The sequence below is a fragment of the Etheostoma cragini genome, chromosome 5, assembly GCF_013103735.1.
Source record: "Etheostoma cragini isolate CJK2018 chromosome 5, CSU_Ecrag_1.0, whole genome shotgun sequence".
In the NCBI taxonomy this organism is placed as follows: domain Eukaryota; kingdom Metazoa; phylum Chordata; class Actinopteri; order Perciformes; family Percidae; genus Etheostoma; species Etheostoma cragini.
The window spans coordinates 19,952,026-19,974,688 of NC_048411.1; the positions used below are offsets into that span (position 1 = coordinate 19,952,026).

Below are 22,663 nucleotides of genomic sequence, written 5' to 3' on the forward strand. Positions count from 1 at the left end.
CTTCAGGTTCTTTTCTCTGGCTTTGATGAGTATGTCATTAGCAGAGACCACAAGAGACAAGAGGGCCTCATCAGTATTAAAATCCTGTCTGACATCTCTGCCACCACATTTCTGCAGGGGCTTCCTGCTCTCCATTCCCACTCTTCCACCTTGTCCTATCTGCCCTTTTAATGCATCTGCCCTTATTTATGTTCTACCCTTGTTCTTCTTCCACCAGGCCACTCTCGTGCTCTTTCAATGTGAAATCTATTCCCTTTCTAATGTTTTGTCTTGCTGTGTGTTGGAATTTGTCACAGTGTGTTACCTGTTGGGCCTGACTACCTGGTATAAAGTATTAGATTTTCTTTACTTTGGCTGCTCTGGGTGAGTTTTTGTCTCTTGTGAAATTCAGCATGGAAAGGCCAAAGGCTAAATCTTAGTTAAAGTTATCCAGAATCCTTCTGGCAATATTCTATGGAAATGATATCCGCTATAATTTTGTACACTTGGAGGCAGCTCTTGTTACTAGCAGGTGAACACCACTAACGGTAGTCTTGCTCATGCATAAGCTTATCATCTCAGCCGTGAGTCACTTTGTGCAGAGAAATACTTAAATCTACAGAGAACAGGGAATGAAAAAAACACAAGTCAGGACTGGCTTAATTGCGACTCTGATTTGAATAAGAAAGCCTCTAACAAAAGGGCCTTTGGAGGCAGAGAGGTAAAAGGTTTTACCTTTAACAAGCACTGTGCTAGAACAACTCTGAACCTGAAGAGGTCCGCTCTGAAAGGCATGTATAAAGCTCTTTGTAAGTGTCTGTTTATGAGTGGTTGTATGTGTTAGCAGTTGCACATGTGTTTATACGTTTTTATGTGTGCATGCCACACACAAACACACACACACACACACACATATGAAGAGGGATGATTTATTCCAAGCACAGGGCAGGTAAATTGAAGCAGGCCTTGCAGGTTGGTTTTCAGCTCCAGGTCTAATGAGAGCAGCGTTTCCCGTCTCTCCCAACAATGCGCTCCTGTCTCTTAAGAGCCCTTCCACCCGCCTGCAGCCTAGCCACTCTACATTAGATCTGTGGCCTGCAGAAGCCACTACAGTGAAAGGCCTCAGGCTCTGAAATGGCTGTTTGATTCTCTCCCTGCTTTGCCTCTAAATGAATGATTTATTGGCTGTCAATGAGGAGGCCAAGCGTAATTGACAAAAGCAGCACTGCAGAGCCCCATTCAAGGGGATGTTGTTGTGGATGTTCTCTTTGAGGATCTCCCTGCCTCTGTCTGAAACTGTAATCAAGAGTAAACATCCTTGCTAGTACCAGACCACAGATAGTTGGGCGGCATTAGGAACCTTACAACTTCAAGTTGAATGTTTACATCTTGTGCCTTAAGCTACTAATACAATTTTCTTAAATCTAATTCACAGTTTTTGAGAGAGAAATTGTTGAGGGACATAATACACATTTTCCCGATATTGGGGTATTGTCACTTTTTAAATTGGCACCAGAAATGTAAATTAAAACTATGGAAAAAGGTGGATTTACTGACCCACAGATGAAGGATGGCGGAGGCTTGAACCAATTCCTTCTGCTAGCACATGACTTCAATCAATTTACGATGCTGAGTAACCTACCACACTCGCACTGTGACTGGAGTGGACGCAGGCTGCAATGGAGATGTGTTATTTAAAATCCCCACCGCTTTTGTTCCTGTAAAAGGGGACATTAACACCCGTTCGTCCTTTGGCCTCTGCTTGTCATCCAAACGGCTAATTTCTCCAGATCCCTCTAATCCCCCAGGAGGGACAGCAGGGCTCCGGGCCAGCAGGGACGAGGGCCTCATAGGCCAATCGCAACAATGGAGAGTCGATGGGTGCTTTTAGAATTGACGTTCTAAAACGTGCCTTTATTTGCATCGTGCTCCCTGGTGTCCCTCCTTTCAGCAGTTCTAATGATAAGTGACAGGCCATTAATTGAAGCTCTTTAGGAAGCCATCATCAGACACACGTCTGATCCTTCTCCTCTGAGACCAGTACAACAGTGTTGCCGGATGGTAGATGAGAAAATTGTGGGGTTAGGTTGCTTAATCGGTTTGATGTTATTGGTGCTTTTAAGTTGCTGGTTTCTCACAAAAACAAAGGATTAGTGTATAATTGGCTGGACATTAGTTTTTATTTCTCTTTAGAGCTTTAAATCAACCCACTGCTTCTTTTGATTCGTTTGAGTGGACAAATAATGTATGGTATGGACAAATATGATTAATTCAAGTTGAATGTGGAATGATTTTAGAGAACTTATTGTCACAAACATAGTAGTCAATAACAATACACTACAGTTTTAATTAGTTTTCTGTGCTTTTGTGTTAATTTTGAAAGAAAATTAAGAAAAAGAAAAAAAATTACAATGCAAATGATAAATGGCAAAAAGTATTTTCTTAGTTTTGCTCCAATGCTTTTTAAAAACCTTACAAGAAACAAATAGAACAGTAAATAGTAGAAATGTAAATAGTTATTTATTCTGCATAGCAGGCCAGTGTATACATAAAAACTATCTCCTGTTTCATAGTCTTTACTCCGATCATAATATATTGCATTCATAAAGCACAGTGTGGCGCCGTCAACTGTTTTTATTTTGTTTCCAATGTGTGCTTCCACTATGAGCTTTAGTCTTCCACTTCTCAACATGACATTCTTCAGCATAAAACAAACACCAGGAGTTTCATGCTGTAGAGGTGCCCGGCTATAATTAGAAGATTGCTTCCACTGCTGATGTGTGGATGAAAAGAAAAATCATAATATGGGCTTACTGAGCTCTTGATAAGAAAAAATAGAGGAACATTACAATGCAATTGTCCACATAGAAAGATATAAACATACATTCAAACGCACAACAGGTACCAGGAATTATTCTAGGACTGGGATTGGGTGCATAACTAAAAGATGATTTATGTCAGCTGCTTGTTTGTCACAAGCAGTTGACATGTGGTCTGTTTGACAAACTGAGCTATGCAATTGAATGTTGTCAATTTGTGCCTCAACGAACATAGCCGAAGATAATAAACTATTTGGAAAAGTTGAAAGTACTGATATTACCCACTAAAGATGTTTTCACAATAAAACATTTGCATAATTTTGATAAATTAGGTCAAGTTGTTTTGCTCTAGAAATAAAGAAGAGCAATTGTCTTTGCTTTCCTATTTATAACCATTATATTTAAACTGTACATGGATTTATTTACGTGGAAATAGAGGTAAAAATAAACTACAATAAAATAAAATTAGGAAGTATTTGATTCAACTGATTATTTTCAGTCTGCATATTTACATCCACACTCCCCATAAAAAAGTGGTGATCCTTTTGTAAACAACCAAATACTTCATGAAGGACACTGTCATCTCACCAGTGATCATGTTGTAATCTACAAGGTCAAAACCGTCACTGGCCACAATAAATAGCCTAGATAATCTCAAATCCTGAACTAAAACCTGCATTGAATTTATTTCTACATCCCCAAGTCCAGTCATCCAGCTACAGTTCATTCCCCTCCAACCAATTTACCATCTGTGCATCTCTCCATCTTCTCCCTGAAACAGGGAAGGAAACAATTGTCGCTGTTTGGGTTTTAGGGGCTAAATGATGTTGCTAATCACCCGCTTTTAGTGGGGCTGATTTATGGAAGGGACATAAATTGTTATAGGCTGACGTGTCTGTGTGTGTGTGTGTGTGTGTGTGTGTGTGTGTGTGTTTGGGAAGGTGTTGGAGAGGCAGCCTGTGGGATAGGCTAAATAGTCCTATTATTTATCGTCTCAGAGCGGCCTCTCTGAACGGAAGAGCGGCTCTCCAAATTGAAATATAGCTGAGTTTACCCTTCTGATTACCGCAGTAGTTTACTCCCAGCGCCCAAGGAGATCATTAAACAATGGCCGCTACTAGCAACTCAGCACCCCATTATGGCCCTGGATAAATGCTCTCACTGTGCCTCACAGGCATTATTTTCCCCCAAAAAACGACAGTTGTTTCCTCAACCCAGGCTGGTATCAAAAGAGAAATTGCATATTCACTGATTTGGGTTTCTACGAGAAAGATTCATTGTTTTCTAGATGAGAAAAGGCACTCAAAATCCCAGCTATTAGATAAAGCCATTTTGAGAGTAAACTGGCCAGATAATGTTGTGACAACCAGTGTAATTGGTTAACATTTTTAATAAGATGATTAAAATAATGTAATGAATTATTAATAAACATTCAGCACACATGAGGGCCTTACTGTCCTTTTAATTGTTCAACTGAATTCCTGATATTGCACTGAGCCACCAAGACAAGATACTTAAAGGAGAATTCCGGTCAATTCTAACATGTAGCTCTGCTGTTTGTTCATTTAGAGTGCTGTCAGTAGAGAGAAAAACAAAAACAATCGGTGCTGCCTACACCGAGTTATCCTCCTGCTAGAGTTAGCACCCAACAGGTTTAAACAGGGCAAGTTTTAAACATGTTTTAGCCTCTTAACATTTTCAAAATGTCATTAAAAGGCCTACCAATGTGCAGTGATTCCTTCTGAGTGAGCACAGTGAATCTGACTGTTGTAGATGAATGAAGAAATGTATGAAAGTTGTGGTAATTCAGCTCTGTTTAGTTCCTGTGTTGACACGGCAGTTAGAGTGCTTAGGGACCGTCTACAAACTACAACACAGAAAAGAGATTTTTTTTTTTAAATGTAGGCTGTCAATTTAATGATTAAATAAGGCAGTGTCTATAAACCTCAATTATAACTTGTATCCTGCTAGTTGTACTACAGCAATTACTTAAAAAAAACAAGCAGATGCTTAATTTTGAAGATATGTTTGTATCTTTTTCCGGTGTTGTAGTTTGTAGACGGTCCCTAAGCACTCCTTGCAGTATCAACACAGGAACTAAACGGAGCCAAATTAGCACAACTTCCATGCATTTCTTTCACATCTACAACAGTCAGATTCACTATGTTCACTGCACATGGGTAGGCATTTTAAAGACATTTTGAACATGTTTAGAGGCTAAAAACACCTTTAAAACTTGCCCTGTTTGATCCTGTTGGGTACTAACTCTAGCTGGAGGATAACACAGTTTAGGCAGCACCCATTGTTTTATTTTTTCTCTCTACTGACAGCAATCCAAATTTACAAACAACAGAGCTACGTTTTGGAATTGTCCGGAATTCTACTCTAACATGAAAGCAGCAAGCAGAAAAAAATCCAAAGAAGTAATTTTATTTAGTTTTTGTAAAGCTTTTATTTCTGTGTGTTTTAAGGTTGTCAGGGAGAAATATGAGCATATAAAGAGTTAAGAGAGCCACTGATGGCAGCAGTATTGATGTGAGAAAAATTGGTTATCTCAGTGGAACCATGTCTCATTCCATTGCAGCCATCACCATCACCCAGCATTTCCACAATGACCTTTGCAGGCGAGATGTTGGTCCGGGTTGCAGACTGAGTCCTTCACACGCTGCTGCTCTGATTACTGCAACATCTGTAACATAAACAGTAGAGCAGGACATCAGCACAGCAGACCTAACAGCCATGACAATGAAGTGACAATGTCAGCTCAAGACAAGATGACAATGATGTTTCTGTCTCCAGTGTGTTGATTATGCACTGTACAGTGTGTCTCAAAGAGCTAGAGGCTGTTCTGGATAAATAGGAAATGATGCTCCGGCGTACTTCATGGCATCTTTTTATGTCACAAAATTAAACTTTGACGTATGATTACTTAGTACTAGTTTGTGCTGCAACATGCTACCTCCAGAGATGTCTGAGGCTTTATTAGAAAATAGTATTTATGTTGTTACACAAGTCAGCCAGGTCTGGCTAGAGAATCGTCACCAGTAATAATGAACCTTATTTGATAACAGTAGGGTAAGAGAAAAATAGGCTTTCATACTGCTGCAACTGGAGCTGATATGATGAGTTGGCTCTGGAGAGGCATGTATTAGACTGCTGAATGGAAGGCTGAATCTTTGTGAAATAAGCAAAGTGGTCTTTAAGGTAGTGTAAAGACACTCCTCATCAGGTTTATAGTCAACTGCTTGTGAAACTTTATTTGACTCTTCACAAAAGCCAGTCCATTTTTTTTAATTGAAAATCATGTTGTTTAACATGTCTGGAAAGAAAAGGAGCAGGTTTCTGCTGTTTAGTGGGTATACATCTCTCCTATGTAGCAGGCTGTTTTTGTGGCTGTTGTTGCTGTCTGTCCTAACACATTTACCTTAAGCCATCAGCACTCATTAAATGCCTGCTGGTGCAGGGAAACAAAAGGCTGCCTGGCAAGCCAATATGCGCCTCTGACACGTCAGCCAATCCCCAGACGGTCCGCAGAGCCTGGCTGTGCCACGGAATTCTCAAACATATTTTTCTAATTTATGGATGGATAATAAATCAACATTAAGGCTTGGACAACGAGTTATACATCAGAGGGAGAGATGGCTGCAAACTGGGCCACAATGCAGCACGGGAGACCAGGCGAACATCTGCAATAAAGTCACAGTGTGTATGTGTTGTCTTTGTGTGTGATTATGTGTAAATATATAAGTGTCATTACTGCCAAACTCGGTTTAATTCCAACCTCTAAGTTGGTGGTGATGCAAACATTTTAATGTCACTGCTTAGAGGTGGTGAGTATGAATATTATGAATAGGAAATAAGACCATTTGGATTTACTACTAGAGGGATGGGGCTTTAAATGCTTCATAAAATTTAACACTGTGAAATACGCGTGCATTTGCATTTTAATGCCCATGAATTGGCCTTTCACTGATGTGGTAGGTCACCGGTTCTATACAGGGCCTATGTGCTGTAGCCCTGCATTAAGTAGCTGAAAACTGAGGAAGGAAACCACATCCTAGAGCTGATTGATTGACTGTTGCTTCACTATCTTCATTCTTCTGAGTGCCAGGAGCACACATGCCAGCAAACCATCAATATTCCAAAACAAATTGAGTTATTGGTCATTTAAAAATATAGCCTAGTTATATTTATATACACAGTATATGGCTTGCATTGTAGAGATTACGTTTTGATTTTAGATCTATTGTTTTAATTGAGCTGGTAATAATTGTTTATATTCCCAATGACAATATGAAGCCAGCAGTTTGGCTGACCAGATCCAATCTGGATCATTTAGGAGGAAACAGGTTTTCATTTAAAATAAATCCATTTTCTTTATCTTGCAAGACAATCTTGTCAGAAACATTTCTCAATTAGTCACATTTATTTCTCTGACTTTATATTCAAACGTGTGAATTCAGATTCATACACATAAATGTGTCATTGGGAGACTGAATAATGAACAATCTCAAGATAAGTATTTCTAATGTAGTGATGATTTAAATTTAATGATACTGTTTTACCCGTATTTTGTTTTGACGTTTTCTTCTTTGCTTTCATATTACCACCACAACGCTGATGGGGAGTTTGTTTCTTGCTGTTCTCACTCTGTTAAGCGTTTGATGCATCGTGTGGCTAAGCTAGAGCTCCGCTCTTAAATTATTAGACCTAATCATTCATTAACCTCCATTAGACTGATAGGAGGGTAAACCTAACGCCTGATTACATTCTCAGTGTGTGTGGATATGAGTTTGTGTGTGTGTGTGTGCGTGTATAAACAGTGTGCATTGTGTATGTGTGGATGTATGTGTGGGTGTAGAAGATGCATCCTATGTGTTTCTCCTCACACGGTTCTATTGTATTGATACGTTGTTTAACAGTTTCCTTGTTTGTGTATATGTGTGCATGCATTTGCAGTGGAGGTTTGTCATTCATTAGAGTGGAGCTAAACTAGCCATGGCGGCCTGACTCATTATAAGCTGAAGGTCTATTTAAAACCTCACACTGCCTCATTCCCAATCCACTCAATGCCATATGCATACAGTAATTACACAAGTGAGGGGGAGTGTGTGTGTGTGTGTGTGTGTGTGTGTGTGTGTGTGTGTGTGTGTGTGTGTGTGTGTAAGTGTAAGTAAGTAAGCCTGTGCATATGATTATTTTTCATTCCATGTTTCGCCTGAGTTCTGCCCCTATAACTGAGGATCTAATCAATCTGCCGGCTATTAAGTTTGTTAATTGATAATGCATACTAATTAGGCCTGGCTCCGTTACCACAGCAACAACGAGAAGGTGATTGTAGGCAAGAGTCCAAATGGACTTTTAAAAGCAGGGAGCGTGAGGTAGAAGCCATCAAACCTGCACATGTGTACGCAGATGCTCATGACACACACATACACACACGTAAGCATAAATGCAGTCTGCATTAAAAAAAAAATTGGGTGGACTAACTTTCTCAAGATGCGTTGACCTATGTCGTCAAGTTCTTATATCAGCTTACAACTACGTTATTGTGCATTATAAACCAAATATAATATATCCGTACACTACCTGTAAATGCTAAGTGGGGGCTGGGGAAAGGGTGTAACATGTTACAGAAAAGGATTATTGCTAATAATTAACCCTTTAATAGAGGGTTTATAAATTGTAACGAATGGCTTTGTTAATGGTTAATAAATATTTACTTATGCATCGTAGATTTGTTTTAGGCTATTAATAACCCAACAAACTTTAGGCTTGCCAATAGGTAAAAAAATAAAATGCATAAAATTATTGACAATTAAAATAACAGTTATAACAGTTATACCGACAACAACAACAACAATAATACATATTTAATTTTAATTCCACGTAAATTAAAGAAATCTATTTTTGTAAAAACATCAATATTAGTGGTGGGATGTAAGTATGTATGTACTTGGCTGAGTACACTGGAGGTACTTTACGTGAGTTTTTCCATTTTCATGCTGCTTTATCTACTATAACTCAGAGGGTAATACATTATACACCGTAGTTTTTACTTAACTACAATTATTGGACAGCTTTACAGATTTCAATTTCACACACAAAACATGATTGTGTACAATATTATGCAATGCCATAGATTAAACAACCAACAGCTCATAAAATCGTTAAGATTAGCCCTAACTTTACCAACAACAGTAAAATGCTACTCACGCATTATAATACATCAGTAATAATAATCCAAAGATATGTAATATTTTACCGCTCAGGAGACATTTTTTAACATTTTGAGTGCTTTTACTTTTACAATGGATTACCTGGGTCACACCTTCTTTGTAGGACTTTTAATTGAGACTATAAATACTGACTGACAGACTAAAATACTGTAGACTTGATGGTTTGTTAGCAAATGCCAAAGTGAAGAAAAAACATTGGCCAAGTCTTAATAATTGCTTCTGAATGTTCTATAAAGCATTCATTATTTTTTAACCATTAGTAGTAATAATAATAAGAAGAAAGAAAAGTCAAAAGCGACATAATCCAAAAGAACAAAAAAAGATTCAATTATTCTGCAGCCTAATGAAACAAAGTTGATCTTAATTGCAAAACAGCAATTTCTGTTACAATCTAGTACATTACACAACACCGTTTCAAGTAGCAGGTGTTTCTAATCATGTGTGTGTGCTAAGCCTCTGTTTGTCTGTCTCACTGCATCGCCATTTGTTTTCGCTTTTGTGAATTAGATATGGACACACACAGAGACACATGCACGTGCACACATTCACACAAACCATTCATCACCCGCCCAAAACCCTGCATTATTATCTCTGTGGTTCAAGGTCAAGGAGATGCAGCAGGTAAATTGAAATCTGAGAGATCAGCTCCGTTTGATCACTTTGTTTCTTTGGACACCTTTGGAGAGATAAAGCCAAAAAAAAACAGTATTTTCTTTTTTTTTGAAAGGCGATGATAGAGACATTACCTTGATTTGTTGTTGACAGGCCTTATCTCTCCTCGGCTGTTCCCTCTGACCTGTGTCACTTCCTGCTGTCCAACAGGAAGTAGTCCTCCTTGGCTCACCTTTGTTCTTTGTGAAATATTGTCACAAAGAACAAGGCTGTCACTGCTTCTCAAACATCCCTCTACCGCTGTTGTGTGTGTGTGTTTGTGCGTGTGTGTGTGTGTGTGTGTGTGTGTGTGTGTGTGTGTGTGTGAATATGCACAGCAGAGAGTTGAGGCAGTCAGCGCTCGTCTGTTTGTCTATTTGAAACCTGCCTGGATGTTACTGTGCAGAGGAGGATATTACCCTCATTACCTCATGATGAAGAGCTCAGTAGATGGTCATATCACTGATTTATCCTGCCTGCTTTGTCTGTGTGACTGATGGCGTTGTACACACAGGCCAATCCCTCATCAAACTTTTCAGTCTTTGACAGATTGGGCTTCATAAATGAATTAAACGTTTTCAGGAAGATTAAATCACCTACACAAAACACTTTAATTGAGTCATCTGTATGTTTTAGTGTCCTCTTAGATCTTTTGGGGGTTTGTGTTTCATGTAGATTTTCATCTGTGGCAACTGTCTCATGGCTTTGTTAAACCAAACATGAAAACACAGTTCTGCTATGTTGTCTTTACCCTTTCTTTCTCATTGCTTTTTCTTTGCCTCTTTTTCTTGCTGCCTCTCATCACTGTCCATTGCTCTGTGGATCTCCAAATGTGCATGTGTTGCATGCTTTTTGTGTGTGTGCGGATTCACCAAGCACATGGCGTGTTTGTATTTGTTGTGTGTGTGTGTGTGTGTGTGTGTGTGTGTGTGCGTGCGCATGCGTGCGCCCATGTAGGGAGGGGGGGAAGCCAGAGCAGCCAGCTGGGTTGGAGGGGTAATAAAGAAGGAGAATCAATAGGCCATGCAGTAGAGCCAAGGTGCTGCCATTTATCACACCGCCTCCATGACTTCCATCATTCATCATGCCCAATGAGGCAGCAAATAGGAAAATGACTATTTGTATCAAACACATCTGCACTCATCCACTGAGGTATTTTATTCCTATTAACTCAAAGAGTAGAATACGCCAGATTCAGCTGCTGCTGCTGCCGCTGCTGTTGCCGTTCTAGCTGCTGTGTTTGTGTGAGTGTGTGTGTGTGTGTGTGTGTGTGTGTGTGTGTGTGTGTGTGTGTGTGTGTGTGTGTGTGTGTGATTCTATTTGTTCAGGCTTGTAGTTGTAGATTCATTGGGAACACATTCATGGCTGCTGTTGTTTTTTCCCTGAAAAAACAACAACTGAATGTGTGCTTTGAGCCCTCCAATCCCTGTGTTGATGTGTTTAGCCTCTATCTACTTTCCTCTTCCTTCCTCTCTCTCACTCCCTTTTGACCCGCTCTCCTTTAATCCACATTCCTTTTGTTTCCAAATCTTCCTCTTTCTCAAGCAATGGTGTGATGGTGCGAAAAATATCTTGTGGCTGTAAGGAGCCATTACATTAAGCTTTCCTTTCATTTTCACCTATAAATTTGCCCCCACACTGGTCTGCCCAGGGGTTGAGGTGTAAGTGTGTGTAGCCTGTAGGGCTGTGGGGTGTAGAGGGGTGGACTGTGGTCATTATGGTCTAATATCCCATGAAATGGTGAAATTAAAATGCAGCATATTTTATGAGCTGCCTGCGAATATTAAAGAAGGATATTTTGTGTGATATCCCTCCCATAAATCAACGTGATTGGGTTTAGTTTTGACTTGCTTTCTTCCCTCTTATTTAAAGCCCCACTCGCAGTAATTTAGGGTCAAACTCAATCCAAATTTGTTTCTCTCCATGAGCCAAATGTTATGTTCAAATAGCAACAGTAACAATCTTAGATAGCCTCAATGTCTGTTTAGAGACTACAACCTTGTATTGAGTTTCCACATTATCCTGCGATTAAAAAAAGCTAAACATTCATATAGAGTTTTAACAATTAGTTGAGAGAAAATGAATCTGAAACTATTTTGATCATGTTTGTTTCAGTTATTTATTAAGCCAAATTGCCAAACATTCTCGGTTTCTAAAACATTTGCAGCTTTTTGTATTGTATTATTGTAAATTGAAAACATTTGGAGTTTGGACTGTTGAGAAGTTACGATGAGCATCTATTTTTTTACATTTTGTAGACCAATTGACCAACAATAATCCATAGATTAGTTGATAGTGAAAATGATCAAAAAACTTAATGTATAAAATGAATTTCCATATGGTACATATACATAAAAGGGGAAAAAACTAAAAGTTCAAAAGCACAAAACCTGTAAACACATTGATATCCAAGTGCTATCGTTCCTGTAAAAATGCAAGCAATTTTTGGAAACGTGGTAGCCTAAAGACTGCAAACACACACACATACACACACAAGCACACTTGGTGTGACAAGATAAGACTATACTAATCTTCATTGCACCCGCTTTGAAGGAGAGTGTAATGTACCAAGGTCACTTAACACATCTATCTCTCAGACATTCATCAGTGCTCTTAGCGTCTCTCTTTTACTGCTCTCTGATATACGGCTCTCAGCGGGCTATAGCCCTTACATCATGAGGACACTCACTCCACCACCACTATGACCAGGTGGGCCCTTCATGTAATATTATATCAAAGAAACCCCTCAGAAGGGAAGTGTCTTACTGCACCTGAGGTTTGGCTTCTTGATCTAATTTTTTAAGTTTTCATTAACTTTAGAAACTACAAATACGTATATTGTTAATGTGTGTGAACAGGGTATTTCCTCCTTTTGTAGAGCTTATTATATTTAATATTTGATAGGTGGACTGTGTAAGAGGCAACTAGGGTTAACATCATTACCTACTCAAAGGCTCATAATCATTACTGATTGGACAAATTTCTAAAATTACAGTCTTTATTACCAATTACATAGAACACTTAGCTTTCTCAATATCAATCAGCACACTGTGATAATGCATAATTAAGTTTCACAGACCAATCTGAATGAATTATCTAATATAAACCTAATGACAAAATCAAAGACTTCTTAATAAAACCATACAGCCATATTGTTTGTTAACTGATGGAAAATTAAAAAGATAACCATGACCCTTCTGCTAATGCTTAATAAATCAGTGATCAGAGCCTAAAGTAAATTCCATTACATATATTTCATCACAAATGTATATTCTTCTTCGTCCCACTGCAGTAATATTGCACTTTTATGGGTTGGACTGAATATCAGTCAAAATATTTTTATACCATATTATTCACGATGCATGGATTCCTCCAACATTTCTTGCAGAGAGTACTGTAAAGCTCTTCGGTTCACCCTGAGTGCATCTTGAGCGAACATGGAGACGTGAACATGCCCTGCGCGGCCCCGCCCTGCTTCCTCTGGGAGCTGAGGCAAAGTCACCGCCCGCAAGGGGATGGCTTTCAGATTCATAAAATTCATAGAATTTTTCACAAATGGATGAACACAATTTCCTCCCAATTTCCTCATTATGCAAATATGCAAAATATCAAATCTACACCAATTAGGGACAGCTACAGCTTCAAATTTACTGGTTTAAGCCGTAATTGCAGAAACCCTCAAATAATTACGCGGCTAATTGGGAATATTTGTGACAGATACAACAAATTCTCCCCACAAATTACATTTCATCCGCGGGAACACTGCGCCCCAGTGAAATCCTATCAAGATCTAATTTCTCTTACATAATGAAAGGAACTGAAAACTTGTTATCACATTTGAGCACTACGATGCTTTGTAATGTGGGCTGATCGAATAAATTAGGCTGAAATTCATACATATTTCTCTAATCTCTTTCAAAGCCACTTTATTTGTAAAGGAAATAACTCTGGGTCGTTCCAATATGAGCCATAATAAGCAGTTAGTGGAGCCCGGGAGAGACAGTGTTCATACTGGATGTTGGCATTTCCAGATGCCTGAGAGAAAATCAAGCAGTCACCTTCAAAACTTCAGCAGCTTCACATGTTGGAAGGTTGCTGGAGCTGTCTGTGTTTACAAAGCTCTGGTTTGTCTCTCTGGAATGCCTCACCTCCTCACAGGTGACCCTCTCCAAGGTCAGGCCATCTGTGGTCCCCACGCACACACACACACACACACACAAACACACACACACACACACACATACACGTCAATACACACATGCATGCACTTCAATACGCATGCACATATACGCTCCATAAACGCCTGGCGCTGAAATGGAGCTGCCCTATGTAAACAGGCAGTGCGCCGGCACAGCGTAACTGCACCTATTTGTCAGAAAGCCTCATAAATACGATCGCTCTTGATATCTCCATTTCTCCATCCTGCCGGACATTCTACAAATAGGGAGCGCAGATAAAGAGAGGAAACGCTCCAGTTTTTCCAATTTATTAGGCAAAATATTACAAAAATAAAGGTAAATAGTGTACAACTCTTTTATGCATCATTTATTTCTAGTAGCATACAGTTTTGGAATGACAATAAAATTGTCTGTAAAAGTACTGGTTTGATTAATATATATAGCATATAATAAAATGACTGCTAGTAAAATTAGGTTGTATTTACAGTATGAGGTTTAACCTATAGCCCATGATATTTTTTTCCACATATTTTCACTTTTTATAGCATCTAATTTCCCTGTACAGTCTTCATTTTGCAGATGATTGTAGTTAAATAAGAAAAAATGCAATACAATTTTATTTAAATATTGTCATTAAATAAGACGAAACAATGTAAGGTTACAACAATAGCAAGCTATCTCTTAAATTTACGGGATCCACTATGTGCAAGTCTAATCATTTTGTCAGCCAATGATTGCAGGTGCCTTCTAACCTTTAAAAAGTGCCATGATTTCTTTCCAGTTTGTGCTATCAATCATTTTGTCAGAGAAGTTGTCACTTTCTTGGGCTAGTGGGTAACTCATTTGTTGGGAGGGAGATCCCACTTCACTTACGTGAAAATTAAAACAAACTATCTATTTGAAATACAAACTTTGCTTACACATCAACTGCTTTCTTTAGCATACACAATAATGTGTTACGAGTGTGTGTGTCTGCATTGTTCATGCTGGTGTGATTGATGAAAGGACAAAGTGTTATCACAGGGGACAGGAAGTGGACTCGGTCGGAGAAGACCAGTGTACTCTGTTTCTGTCACATGGAAACCCAATTCATCCCAACCCTCCCTGCACATTCCAACACCACCGCAGTATATTTCCTTTTGTTTATATGAGTAATCCATTGACCCCTCTCCCTCTCCTTCTGTCTATCTCTCTCTCTCTCTATCCCTCTCAAACACACCTCAGTCAGACCCATTTATGCTGTGATTTTCTGGACACGACCGTCCCTGACACCGGATAGATGAGGCTAATCTCAGCCGCAGGCAGACTGTCAGACAGCTTTGCTGAAGCTCTGGGTGTAAAATGGCGCTTGGCTGCCCTGCGCTGTTTTTTCCTCTATCTCTCCATTCTTTCTAAGATGGCCTGCAATGAAAACATGCAATACAGACTCACTCACTCAAAATGATTTGTTTTGTTTTAAATTCTTGTTTGATACATTTGCTCAGTTATTTTAATTTTATTATCACACTGGTACATTTGGGGTGTGTGTGTGTGTGTGTGTGTGTGTGTGTGTGTGTGTGTGTGTGTGAGTGTGAGAGAGAGAGCGAGGTTGTATCGTGTGATGTGTGCATGCATGGAGACGTTTGTATATGCATGTGAGCGAGTATGCGCATCATCTCTGATGCCCTGTTAATTGTCAGACAGTGTTCCCACACACACATTCAGTAATGTTCCGCTTGCTATTCAGTCTGCGGCCTGGCTTTCTCCTGCTTCTCCTCCTGCCTCTCCCTTTGGTACGGATTGTTCCGATACAATAGCAGCCCCATTCACTAATTACCTTACCTCAAAAGAATTGTGATCAGGTTTTCATAAACCACATAAGGTTTTCATGTTCACTACTGGCCTGCAAAAGCAGTTATAGGACCTCTGTTTCAGTTACCTGCGTCTACAACTTCAGCACTTGGACAGCGCCTGAGGACTCAGCTCAGGTGGTGCTGAAGGAAAGCAGACTCCCTCACACCTTTTAAAACAGCTCAACGTCTTCTAGTTTTCTTTAATCACGACAATTAGAGCCAATATTTTCCCCCAGACCTTGACAGACGTTGCTTGTAAGTCTCTTTTCTCTCTGAGCGTGCCACCAATCTCATTACACACGCTGATTAAAGCATAGATTAGCCAGCAGTGGCCCTGTGTGCTCCTCACCAGCAGCTCGCTCAATATCAATTAGAGGCTGCGCCAAAAGCAGCATGTCTACCGGTGGCCCTCTGTCTCTTGCTTCCAGCCTTCTCCCATCACTGGCAATCTGTAGCTTTAAAAAATAGTATTCTGATAATAAAATAGAGCAGAGTAGAGGCTTGGGAGTTGTGTTAGCAATCATCAACTGTTAGGGAATTGTTCATCATATGGTGCCTCTGCTACTCTAAATAACATGTAGGACCATTTTAAATATATGCAGCTACATATCTGGGTGATATTTTTAACTCTGCCCTGGCCCCTGCACCTCAAAGGTTCAAATCAAGGGGCACAATAAAGGAAAAGTCACTTAGACATATTAGTTAAGGCAGTGTAGCCTATTCTGCCGAGTTCATTTTGGAAATAATGAATAGTATGTGAATACGGAATGAAAAGCCTTTTAACCCAGCATTAGTAGGTCGTTCCGGCTTAAAGAGAATTAATTCACATTTCTCCTCTTTTCTGACCTCCTTACCTCAGTATAGAAACGAGGCTACTAGTGTCTGATTTCATTTATCGACAATATTAGTGAAGATATTTCTGTCAGACTGCAGTGATTCAATAGCACCAATCTACCTATAGTTTTAGAAGAGTGAAAATGATTTGTGTTTAAATATAATAATCCACTCAGTTCTATTAGGCTTAAATTACATTTGTGTTAATGGTGGTTTCTTTATTCTTTTAGCACTGGAACTGTTAAATTTTCTTTCTTGTTTACAGAGTTAATGTAATGTCATTGCCTTTGCAATAATTTAACAATAAGGAAGTTGTTATGGGCAGAGTCTCAGCACCAGAGAAATAATGGAAAAGAATATATTGATGAATATATTGTTACATAACATCTATAGCATCGGGCGCCTGGATTGCTCAGTTGGTAGAGCGGGTGCCTATATACGTATAGAGGTTTACTCCTTGATGCAGCGGGCCCAGGTGTGACTCCGCCCTGTGTCATTCCCCCTCTTTCTCCCCTTAATTTTTTTCAGCTGTCCTGTCAATAAAGGCCTAAAAATGCCCAAATAAATAAGCCAAAATCTAAAGCATTGCATGCCTAGCCCAGCATATATGACTGTAATATAATATGAAATAGTTGAGGGTCACTGTGTGAATTGTCAACAGCAGAAGCCCTAATTGGCATTTTACAGAAAACACCTCCAACGTCCCTGACCTATTTATCCGCAATAAACGTGGTAAATACAGTGTTGCCCCTCCTGCACAAGCTTCGGTGTCCACTAACAGACAGCCTGTCCAATTAAAAGTGGCCATCGATTATAGATAGCTGCCTGCTGGCATATGAGGGAGGAGGGAGACACTGTTGGATGCTATGCCACTGCCAATACAGGCCACAGTTAGCCATGAACTAACCAGAGCTGACAACAGCATATTAGATCTGGACTGGGTTAATTCACCTGCAGTTGGCCCCTGTGTTGGCTCTAAAGTGCTGGGGTTTACCTGCCCAGTCTAAATGCTGATCATTAAGTTGCTTCCAGCAGCCATGATTGGTGCAGAGGGGCTCATATCATTGATTAAAAAGGAAGGCTGATATCGCAGTTATTTCAGTTCCTTTCTTTTTCTCCCACTGGCCAGGCTGCAGAGGTAAGACCCCTTTAAGTTCAAATCATTTAACAGAACAGAGCATTCCATGCTATCATTTCTACATGGTTTATATCTATTTTTGCATTTTTGTTTGTTTAATGCATTTTCAGACCAAGACATTGTGTCACACACCTCTCTTATAAATAAATAAATAAGTAAATAAATAACTAAAAGATTACTTTTAGTTCTTATTGTGAGGCTTTGACAATATAGCAGCCTAATTTGTATGTCTGTGCTAAAATGTGCCCTTGGCTCCTAATAATCCCTTGTTATTTTGTGTGGAAGCCTCTGAACCTAATTCCAATTTTCCCTATCCTATTTTCCAGCAAGCTGCTTTTCCATTAACTTTAGGAAAACATGGTGGCAGGTCCATTTAAATATGCCAGTGCTCCACCCTTCCCATAAGCGCCTTAGCTCAGGAAAATAAGAAATTAAGAGCAGGGCCTGTTTCATCATCGGCCCCCTGTCTCTTCTCAAACACAGAGATAGCATCCTCCAATGGAGCTCGCGGAGGGCGGGACAGGGGAGCTTTACCTTAGCATATGTTAACTATTACATGATGTCTTGATGGAACACAACGAAATGACTGGTAATTGACATAAAATATGACAAAGTGTTTGAGTCTTTCTGAGGAAAGCGTAGCATATTACGTTGTATCAGCTCCGTAATGTGACTGATTAATGAAAGATGGGCCTCGAACTCACTCAGCTGATTCTGTGAAAAATGAGTTTTGTGTTGTCATTCCGACAAGCCGGCAACCACGGCCGGAAGAGACTATTAGCCAAAATCATTATCAATAGCCATATTTTCAAACTCTATTATGGCAATCAGGCTAGAATTTATTCAATAGATTTAGTTCATTTGGTTGTAATTGATAAATAATCAAAATTTATCAATGTACTTGCACACATTTCACTAACAATCAGGGAAAACTGCCCCATTTACCAGCTGACTTGGTCCAAATTAGAGCTAAATTGATGATCAATTAATCTTGGGAGGGGTAGTGTGTGTGTAGCAAAAAAGCTCCAGAAATGTGGTGAAGTGGATGGAGAGTAGGAGAGAGAAAGAGAGGGAGGAGAAGATGATAAAGAGAATGGATGGATGGGAAAGTGTGGGATTTGGGAAGTGAGAGACAAGCAGAAAACACGTAGAAGCTGTGAGGCGACAACAGAGCAATGCTGTGTGTGTGTGTGTGTGTGTGTGTGTGTGTGTGCGTGCGTGCGTGCGTGTGTGCAGTTGTATGTGTGTGCGTGCGTGCTCTCTCCATTAATTTTATAGGTTTTACTGCATTGCTCTTACCTTGTTATTATCATCATACAATCAACTATAGAGCTAATTTTTCTGATGTGTTTATGTGCACATGTATTTTTCTCTTTGTCTCTCCACAGTAGCGCGAGTATGTGCGTATGTGTGCGTGCTTGTGTGTGTGTGTGTGTCTGTGTGTGTCTGTATATGTCTCAGAGTGAGCAAGTCACACACTTGAAGTATCAGGTAGATCAAGTTTGGCAAGTCAGAGTGAGCAAGGTCAAAGAGACTGATCCCATTTATTCTTTAATTTGCTGAGGCATTAAATTGCATGACGTGGCTTTGCAGCAGTTTGATAATTACCAGCACATGTTTCTAATTTCAAGCTACTCAGAGACACTACTGACCCAAGTCCTCCCCTTTATCTGGTATTTTAGGAGCACAAGTGTGTGAGGGAGAATGCATGGATCTATGTATGTATACCTGTTTGCGTAAATTTGATAAGTTATTCTCACTATCTAGAACTATCAATGATGTGATCTTTTACTTAATCTACATTCCTCACAAATAATCTGTGGTATTATTATGTAAATAACATCTTTCCCAATGCATGCACTTTTTCATCAGATCACTGGTTAGCCCTTGCTGTGCCTCCATTACCTCACTCTGACAGATTTTTGGGGTAAAATGAATAAAAGTGGAGTTGTTTTCATGCTGTAGTGTGAAAAAGAGTCTCGTACAGTGAGTCTTAGGCTCGCTGGCACCTGTAATGTAAGGCACTCATTACCTTCAATGATGCATTAAAGCTTCCTAATGATGGAGCCACAGTAATGGACCTAACTAATGACCGGACTTAAGAAAGAACATATTCTAATAGCTGAAGCAGAACTGGAGGGAAAGTCAAGGTGTCGGTGAGGAAAAGGAATTAGATCTGTAGACCGCTGGAAAAGCCTAAATGACTAATGTCAGACTGTACACACAACAGATTACAGGCAATGCCTGATGCTCTAGCAGTTTTATTAGTGACATATTGTTGCTCCTGTTTTAAATGTGATTAAATTAAGATTAGGGTATATGCACGATGCTCCACTTTTGGGATAAATATGTTGCCGCCGGAAATTCCGCCAGATTTTTCTCTCTTCGGTCGGATGTCCGGTACTTTCCACTTTGTTTTTGTTGGAATTTTAAACTACAGTTTATTTATGAGTACTATGGTTAACTGCTCCTCAGATCTCTGCAGGGTAAATCCAGACAGCTAGCTAGACCATATTTCCAATCTGAATTTTCTGTTGCATGACTAAAACAACTTTTAAACGTACACGTTCCACCTAAACAAGTTTCTTCCCATGGTTATTTTGCAGCGGCACCATGGCTCTGCCCGGTGCTTAGCGTCGCCCATGACAATTGTGATTGGTTTAAAGAAATTCCAATAAACCAGAGTACGTTTTTCTCCTATCCTGTAATGCTGTGTGGACTAGCCAGACTCTCCTCCGTGTTGCTGCTGAGGAAGGTCTTGCAAAGCAAGACTAAGTTAAGATAGGTATTTATGCACACAAATTAAATTAACACTGAAAAAAGCATTCAAGCTGTGTGCTTTATACTGCTGCCAGTAGTGACAAATAATGAAAACAAGGCTGATAATCATGTGGATACAAGCTTTTATCAGAGGGAAAATGTGTTGCTATAGAAATCCTAATGAAACTACAGTTGGTAAGTTACCAAAATTGGGGTTTTGGCACCATATATTGGCAGGTCCAGCTCCTCTGAGTTTGAGATATATGATAACTTATTATACAGTAGACATCTATGATTTGGTTATATATCCTAGTTGTACATGCATATTTATTCCCAGCATCAGCAGTCCCACCGGCCTTTTGTTGTTCAGACTTAGAATGACTGGGTGATGGTGATATTTTGGTGCCGCCACCTTTTAGTCAATTGTGTGACTTATCAGACGTTATAGTCTCACAATCATCCAAGAGAATTTTAGCTAAATTGTCTATTATTATTGTCTATTTGTAAAGAACAAGCTATTTGTCATTAATCATCATAACAGCACAAATATGGTACAGTTTTATTAGACGCTATAGAGGCCTTTAGCATTCAGCTGCAGAGTGAACCAGGATTGTCCCGGAGTTGTAGATAAGTGTATTTCTTAATGGCTTAAGGGCTCAAGACTCATGATTTTGCCTCTGAAATCCACAGTAGATGTCTAAGAGCTACAGAAGTGGACCCAATAAAACATGGGAAAGTGATGCTGTCCATCTGCACTTTTCTTTTAGGAGGTTTAATCAATAAACATGTTGAAACATTTCACCTGTATGTTTAATTTTGATTGGCATGATGTGTTGAACTTAAAGTTGATTAACCACATATGCCTTTGACTTTAGCTTTTTGAGGTTGTTCACACTGCTGTTTCATCTTCATTACAAAGTGGCCTAAACATAGAACACCTGAGCATGGGGTCAACTATTAACAGCTGATAATTGGACTTTTATTTTTTTTTAAGTTGCTGATACTCTGTACACCATGTGTTAATGACACCTCATTCATTGGTTTTAATAACTCCACCTCCAACACCCCCCCCCCCCCCCCCCCCCCCCCCCCCCCCCCCCCCCCCCCCCCCCCCCCACACACACACACACACACACACACGCACATACTCACGCCCCACCACACACTCCGTGACACACTCCTCTTCTTCCTCATTAAGGAAATCGCTCTTCTTTGCTGATTATTTTATTTGAAGCCGTGATTACCGCTCTGTCCACCAGATCACGCAGTAAGGGAGACCAGGCGGAGGGCACAGGGCCTAATTGGGGCATGAGATGCGTGGGGTGGTGCAACCAGGTTAGGTGGGAGCCTCTAATGGGTTCGCCTGTCTGTGGCTCGCCTCTCTCTGCATCTCTCGAGCTCGAATGCAACTCACTTATTGGTCTGCTTATTATTCCTCCGACTGTCATCAAATCACCTACAAAAAACTATTCGGTGTGATTTGTTAGAGAGCCGTTGCTGCAGATGGAAAATCGATTTTCCTTTAAGATTTTTATAACTGAGTGAAACCAGATGCAAAAGGTCTGACCATAAGAAACAACCAGCTCGCCTGCTGAGCCATGTTACAGTTTGGCGGTGGTATAAAGGATTTTATCCTGCATCTGCCTTCTGTTGCTAGTATGATTTTAACTTGTGCTGCAAAGGCCCATATGAGCAATGGATTTACCGCACTTTGATTTCGAAAAAAAAAACGCGGAGAGGGTGGACACGGAATTCTTGATCTTTGAAATTGCTCTACAAAATTGCATTTGTTTTTGGTGCGCTTCCATTAAAAGTGTCTCGTCGCGTGTAAACAGCCGTTCCGCACTCAGATGCGCCGCATTAACCCGAGAGGATTGTATGTGAGTGTGTTTTTACTGGGGAAGATTGATGCGGTCCAGTTAGAGAGGCTGAGTGAGACATAGACCCATTTCAAGTGGCTTCCTGTTATTACAGCAATAAGTTACAGCCTGAGCATCGGACAGCTGAGGGGATGTCTGCTATCCGGGCTTTTTCACTGTAACAAAGCACAATATCAATATTTATCATGTAGGTCTTCAGATAAATACTGTCAACCAGAACTACAACCTTTTGATTTTTACACGTGCCTTATATTATGTAAACAGAACGTCCAAATTAATGGTTTTGAGTTAAGCTTTGGCCTTCAAATGCATAGCTAGTAATACTTTCAACAATAATAATCCAATATGCATTT

The 22,663-nt window shown here is 39.8% G+C and overlaps 1 long non-coding RNA gene across 1 annotated transcript in view; it reads left to right on the top strand.

Moving 5' to 3' along the window:
• LOC117944686 overlaps positions 1-15,226 on the top strand; it is a 41,561-nt gene extending 26,335 nt beyond the window's left edge. The window contains exon 3 of the long non-coding RNA XR_004656632.1: positions 15,091-15,226. This is a non-coding gene — a long non-coding RNA (uncharacterized LOC117944686). The remainder of the gene's footprint in view (positions 1-15,090) is intronic.
• The last annotated feature ends 7,437 nt before the right edge of the window (positions 15,227-22,663 follow it).